At 41.4% G+C, this 7423-nt stretch overlaps 1 long non-coding RNA gene across 1 annotated transcript; it reads right to left on the reverse strand.

The window, feature by feature from the left end:
- Positions 1–5318: 5318 nt before the first annotated feature.
- LOC310673775 lies at positions 5319–6283 on the reverse strand. Its single transcript, XR_014509225.1, has 3 exons — positions 6151–6283; positions 5475–5492; positions 5319–5433 (listed from the first exon to the last, which is right to left on the reverse strand). It is a non-coding gene; the product is annotated as an uncharacterized lncRNA (long non-coding RNA).
- Positions 6284–7423: the final 1140 nt, after the last annotated feature.

Consider the following 7423-nt stretch of genomic DNA (forward strand, 5'->3'; position numbering starts at 1 on the left):
TGGCAGAAAGGGGTACATAAAATATATTAAACAGAAGTATAAACAAAACCACGCAAGAGAACTGCTCCCCTCTCCCACTCCTTCCACAGAAGGGGTTGCACAGTCAGTTCCATTAGCCCCTTCTTAGGCCTGCACGTGCTTTGTAGGCCACCTCGTCCAACCTTCTGCTTGATGCCAGAAACCCAGAGCTAGAGCGTCCTAGCAGATGGCTAACCAGCCTCTGCATGAGACCTCCAGAAGGGGAGGGCACATTAATAAAATAAATAGCTAAATATACTAATGGTTTTTAGCACTATGCTCTCCATATTGTTTTTGTTCTTTCTGTTTGTGTTCCTTTTCATTCTACTCATTTGGGACAGGAGTAACTCTTCTTTCCTCCTTGTTCTTCCCTTACTCATGTTACTGCCTTCAGAGCTGGAAATGTGGGCTATTATATGCAAAGATGATCAATATAAAGCCAAAAGACATTGAGTAGAAGGGCAATAATTGGATCAATGAGCCTTACCATTATGCTCACTGCTTTTCATAGCTACTAATACAGCATAGTTCTGGTTTTATTTTTTAATGTAAGACTTGTTCATGCTGTGCGCTGCCCAGCTGTACCTAACAATATTCCTTAAAAGGAATTTATGAGATCCTTGGCAAATGCTAGACCACAGTGCAGTTGAAAGAAAGCTTAATGAGCAATAATGGGGATATTTGATTTGGTTTTCTGACAGAGGCTACATATAGAGGCTTTGAAAAGGTGGCCGGCAAGCCAGAATGCAATAGGTTCAGCTTTGCCAATCGCAGCATCTCTAAACAGGGAAATAATCTGATTTTCTGCCTGTTATTAAAGTTACCAGGCACCTTTTTATAAGACCTATAACTCAGGGTCATGGGTTTGAGCCCCATATTGAGCAAATGATTCCTGTATTGCAGGGGGTTGGACTAGATGACCCCTACAGTCCCTTCCAACTCTACAAGTCTATGATTCTCATTGTCCTCAAGACAGTTTTTGGTCAATACAAAAATCTCAAGGAAGCAAAGTTTCAATTAATAACTGGTTGTTGTTGTTTAGTCGTTCAGAGCACGCCAGGCACTCCTGTCTTCCACTGCCTCCTGCAGCTTGGTCAAACTCATGCTGGTAGCTTCGAGAACACTGTCCAACCATCTCGTCCTCTGTCGTCCCCTTCTCCTTGTGCCCTCAATCTTTATAAAAACACAACATTGTATTCATTTGTTTTTCATTCAGTTGCTGAACTTCAATACTAATTCTGCTAGGTCTTTCAGTTCAGGCTTCCATAAGAAAACTTGTTATCCCAGTTTCCTATCTGGTCAAATGTCATAATAATTTATACACTTGGGCATGTGCATATTGGCATCTCTGGTTCTTATTCATCACAAGATTAAAACAGATGCAAGACCACAATGAGGCCTAAGCAATCAATATATTCCAGCCCATAGGATGGGGACAGGAGGCAAGTGCGTTTAGAAAGTTTTGGGGAAGATGAATCTCTCAGAATATTATCAATTTTTTATTTCGTTTTTTAAAGTAACATGTTCTGGAAAGCGGGGGGGGGGGGGAGAGAGAGAGAATGTGTTTGTTGCACATAAACAACAGTGATTGTACATTCAACACACCTTTATGCAAATATTGCAATCCTGGGATGCTTCAGGAGGAAGGGTGAGATATGAATTGAATAAGTAAATAAATAAAATATGCAGAAATGAATACATGAACAGGAGAATTAGCACATTGCCCACTTGACATGCCTAGTCTCAAAATGATGTTGGAGAAATGTGTAAACTGTGTAAATAAGGTAGTGTGTACATTAGTCAGCCAATGCATGTATTCCACATTTGGGGAGTAGTATATTGGCTATGGGTGGCACTGTGGGTTAAAGCCTCAGTGCCTAGGGCTTGCCGATCGAAAGGTCGGCGGTTCGAATCCCCGCGGCGGGGTGCGCTCCCGCTGTTCGGTCCCAGCGCCTGCCAACCTAGCAGTTCGAAAGCACTCTCGGGTGCAAGTAGATAAATAGGGACTGCTTACTAGCGGGAAGGTAAACGGCGTTCCGTGTGCTGCGCTGGCTCGCCAGATGCAGCTTGTCACGCTGGCCACGTGACCCGGAAGTGTCTGCGGACAGCGCTGGCCCCCAGCCTCTTTGAGTGAAATGGGCGCACAACCCTAGAGTCTGTCAAGACTGGCCCGTACGGGCAGGGGTACCTTTACCTTTACCTTTTATATTGGCTATGCAACGTACAACAAATATATGGAAGCTGAACATGTTAAGTGAGCAAAGTATAAAAATTTCCATATGAACACTGTCAAGTTGGTATTCATTTCAATGTGGCATCACAGCACAGCTCAGGCAGATTCACCAGTCCACTAACGTTCATAGCTGTCAACTTTCCCCTTTTCTTGCGAGGAATCCTATTCGGAATAAGGGAATTTCCCTTTAAAAAAGGAAAACGTTGACAGATATGCTAACGTTAGTCTCAACAGAGTACCAGAAGATAGTTTGTTCTCAAAGTGCACATTTATAAAGGAATCAGTGATATTTGCCTTCTTTTACACCTACGATCATATATATGAATATAAAATTGTAGCATTCGGCTCTTCTTCAAGTGATAAAACAGCAGTGGGTTAATTAGGCCCTTGGTGGGATGTCTGCAATTCCAAAATTCCTCCAATGCATGTAGGGTTATTGTTGTTGTTTTAAAGGATTCTCCTGTCTTTTAGATTTATGTGGAAGTTTGCTTAACTCTTGAATGTCTTCAGGGTAACAAGATGTGAATGAGGCCCCATAACATCATCATCTTCTTCCTCCTCTTCTTCTTCTTAGTCTTCAAATAGGCTAGAGTTTGGCCAACTTTCTAAATGAAAAATCTGCTTCCAAGGTTTCAGCCCGCAGCTCCAAATACTGTAAATGAATCTGGAACAGCTGTGCACAGCTTTTAAAATCCAGGTCCAGGACATTTTCATAAGAGAAATGTGGTGAAAGTTAAAAGTCCACAATCCCATTAAGAACAAAGGAGTTATTTTTGTAGGAGGAACGTCTGCCTGCAGCTTCCCATTTCACCTTAATGTTCTCAATAATCCCTGAATTCTGGGGCATTTTTGCACACCATCAATAGCAAAAAAATAATTATATATATCCCTGTTCTGTCTGCTGTTTGTGTTTGATTGCTATACATAGGCAGGGCAAGCAAGGATAGGTTTACTGAACTCCTGCCTTATAACAGCATCCCCATTGCCCTCCATACATTGTGAAGTTTGAAGCAGAGAGCCTCTTATGCTCCTGGAGGTTTCTTGCATGATTTAGTGCCCAGTAGATTTTGAAGTGGGGAACTTTCTGTACTCATGGAGGCTTCCTGCATGTTTTAGACTTGGGGTCCTAAATCATGCAAGAAGCCTCTATGAGCAGAGGAGGCGCTCTGCTTGAGAATTGCCCCCCCCCCCCAAGTCATGGCAGGCACAGCAAAGGCAGGCTTAGTGTGCTTGTCCCTGCTTGCATGTAACGTTTACACATGAGAGGATGTCTGATAGGGTTTTTCTCTATCTTTCTGTGAAGACATGTGTGAGTGGGTATCAGTGGCAAGAGAGTGGGGGAAGAGAGAGTTGCCATATACTGCCCTTCACTTCTAAGGCTCCAGGGTGGTGTACATCAGTAATATATTTAAAAATTAAAACAATACAATAAAATACAGACAAAATACAATAAAATGGTTATATAGCTCTAAGGCATAGGAGGAAAAGGCTGCACTAACTTATTCCTCACAAATCCAGCTGTGTAAGAGATCAACTGGCAATATAGTTTTTTTGGGGGGGTTGCTTATTAATTTTTATTGATTTTCAAAAAAAATGACAAACTAACAACCAATTAATACAAATTTAAAACAAATTTAAAAGTTGACTCCCCCCCCTTCCAATATGTTTCTTTTTTCTCTCCCTCCTTTGATGCTCAGTGACATATAATTATAGAGACGGAGAGAAACAAAAAAAGGTCCAGGTAAAATGGACTTAAAGAGCACCTGCTCTTCAATGTGTATATGATAGCATGTGCATTAGATAGGTGTACATATAAACATGTAAGTTCCAGACCAGGCATAGGCAAACTCTGCCCTCCAGATGTTTTGGGACTACAATTCCCATCATCCCTAGCCAACAGGACAAGTGGTCAGGGATGATGGGAGTTGTAGTCCCAAAACATCTGGAGGGTTGAGTTTGCCTATTCCTGTTCCAGACAATCATTACCGTGAGATTGGAGAGGGGCATTAGACAGAGAAGGAGAGGAATATTTCTTTTCTGCTCTCTGAAAGCTCAGAATTGTGATTGATACTGACTTTGTTATCTGGTGATACAATAGCCATCCTATGATGTATCACTTAGTAATGTATCACTTGGTAGCTTAACTTGTCATATGCATAGTTATTAACTTGCTGCACCATATTCACCTTCCATGAAAAGCCAAAAGCAACATAGTAACAAATGAGCTTTGACTGTTGGGATAGATCTATCCACTCACCGCAGGGATGTCATTGAGATTTCAGAGCCAAAATGATAAAGACAAGAGCCAACTCATTATCTCAGGGTATCTTACTAAGGACAGCCATGTGCAAACTACCCCTTACTTTTTAGGAGGAAAAAAGTGCATGTTGTGGAGCGAAAAATACGGTAACTCTTACGGCTGGTCACCATGAATTAATCTTGGTGCATGAATCTTTGGGCTTCCTTGTCAAAAGGCCTATTGTTCTGTAGTAGATTTTCTTTCATCAGTGGAATCAGCCCCATTGCCTTATGCAAAATATGTCATGGGGCATTTTCACATTTCCCTATAAAAAGGTAAAGGTACCCCTGCCCGTACGGGCCAGTCTTGACAGACTCTAGGGTTGTGCGCCCATCTCCCTCAAGAGGCCGGGGGCCAGCGCTGTCCGAAGACACTTCCGGGTCATGTGGCCAGCGTGACATCGCTGCTCTGGCGAGCCAGAGCCGCACACGGAAACGCTGTTTACCTTCCCGCTAGTAAGCGGTCCCTATTTATCTACTTGCACCCGGAGGTGCTTTCGAACTGCTAGGTTGGCAGGCGCTGGGACCGAGCAACGGGAGTGCACTCCACCGCAGGGATTCGAACCGCCGACCTTTCAATCGGCAAGTCCTAGGCGCTGAGGCTTTTACATTTCCCTATAGTTTCCACTTAACCTATGTCAACAAAGACTAGGTAAAAGATGCTAATTTCAGAAGAGTAAGCTGCTGGAGCTTCCCAGTTTTCAAAAATCCAATAAAAAGTGAAATGTTGATCCTGATTGATGAACATGTAAGAACGACAAAGGTCAATAAATCCTGATTTAATTATTTTCACTTAATTGGATCTTGTATTAACTTCTGTTCTGCATAATAATATGGAACACTTACTGGTATCCCTTGCATTGTTTGGCCTCTGGGACTCCCATCTGTTATGATGGTTTGTATATCTACCCATTTAGATGACCACGTCATGTATCTGATGAAGCTGAATTAATCACACCAATCCATAGGCAACAATACATTTGTTAATAATGATGCAAGGATCATTGCGATCCATTCTTGCAAAAGAGGAATGGGGAAGAAACACATTTGGTTTACATTTAAATGTGAACCTACTTAGTTTGCACTTCCTGGACCAATAACTGCATATATATGGACCAATATATGCAGTCCACACTTCTTTGAATTTAACAACGCAATTTTCCAACCCAACCCCCGCCCCCGCAACCCATGCACAAAATGCACACTATATGGGGACATTGCTGGCAAAAACATGTCTGTTAGGTAAAATTGCTTACAGCAATGCTTTTTTAATATTGAGAATATTTCTAACCCATATCCAATCTCAAGGCAGAGTACAATATAATGAAAACCCATCCAAATTAATCAATCACAATTTAAAAATATGTATTTAACTTGACCAACTAAGGCAAACATGAATCAAACTTAAATCTTTAAAAATACAAGTCTTAAATTGCAGAATGGGATACAACCTCCCTAACAGCTAACTAAATCTAATATTCTGTAATATATTGGGGAAAATGTGTGTGGGTTTCTTGCTTTTTTAAAAAAATAGAAAGCAATGCAGAAATGGACAAAAATGAAATAAAATCTGGAAAACGGAAATTGACGGATTCACCCACTCTTGCTGAGAAGTCTCTTTCACCACCAGTAGAAAAGTTAAACTCCAGCATAGCATATTGAAAGCTGAGTTTTGTGCTGCAGTCATTTCAACTTTTATTCTGCCAAGATGGAAAGAAGAGACTCCCAACTTCCTCTGGGTCAGTACATTATGTGAAACCGGAGACTATTATTTATGTACCAGTAGGAAATGCCAAGGACAATATACAAAGGCACTTCCTCTTTTCTTCCACAACAAGTGCACTATTGGCAAAGTCCAGATAAAATACACAAAAAGACTGGTAGGAATGGGAAGCTGTTTTTCTAACTCAGATTCTCTTTTGCCTTGATTTTTGAAAATAAATTGTACACATAATCTTAAGCAAGATTCAACAGATAATAAAAGCAGGGCAAAACCCAGCCCAGCAGACCTTTCTGCAATCCAGGCAACAAGGAGAGGAGTGGTTAGCAGAGTTGCTGGAGAGAATCCCAATGCCATTATAGCAGGTTATACAATGGAGCCATCAATGTTGCATTTTCATAACAGTCCCAATGCAATTTTGAGTCTCTGGGAACACACAGCCGCTCCCACTCCCCTTCAAGCACAACTGTTCCATTTGCAAGTGTTGCGTTGATATGATGTGTGTTTAGGTCTAGTGGCAAATGTTGACCATTCCAGATGATAAGCTTTAATCTGTTGCCTGTCCCTTTCCATGCTTGAACCAATTTGTATGGGTATGTGGATTTTTTTAATGTGGGTCTTTTACACTTAAAAACATACCCCATAGCTGTGCACACTCCATGTGGAAGCACCCAGACACTAGCAGTCAGTTTGCCTCTACTGACAAGCCTTGGTATTTAAATAATTTGTTGAAATGGACTAAATGGGGAAAACTTTCAGGAAACATTCAAGAATAATGGCAAACATAGCTATCCCCATGAGATTACCTGCCCCCTCCACACACACATATGGTGTGGGACTGATTATCTTATTGCAGGTGCAGAATATAGCACTCCACACAAAACCCATGGGAGGTTTCCCCCATAATCTAAGGTCTTTAGTAAAAATCCAAAGAGGAAAAGCAGGTTTCTATTAAACCTTTTATGCCCTGTCTGTGTGTGCACATATACACACACCCTGTCTAGAAATCGTATTGTGTGAGCATATGTGTTTAGCACTGATGGCACAAATGTAATGGTATCACCACAAGAGACTCTGACATAATTATATATAACAGGTATCAAATCTACTTCCCACTGTTCTGGTTTTATTGCTTGGGTCCTTTGGGGGATGCT

The sequence above is a fragment of the Podarcis tiliguerta genome (assembly GCF_965153285.1).
Source record: "Podarcis tiliguerta genome assembly, chromosome: 3".
NCBI classification, from domain to species: Eukaryota; Metazoa; Chordata; class Lepidosauria; order Squamata; family Lacertidae; genus Podarcis; species Podarcis tiliguerta.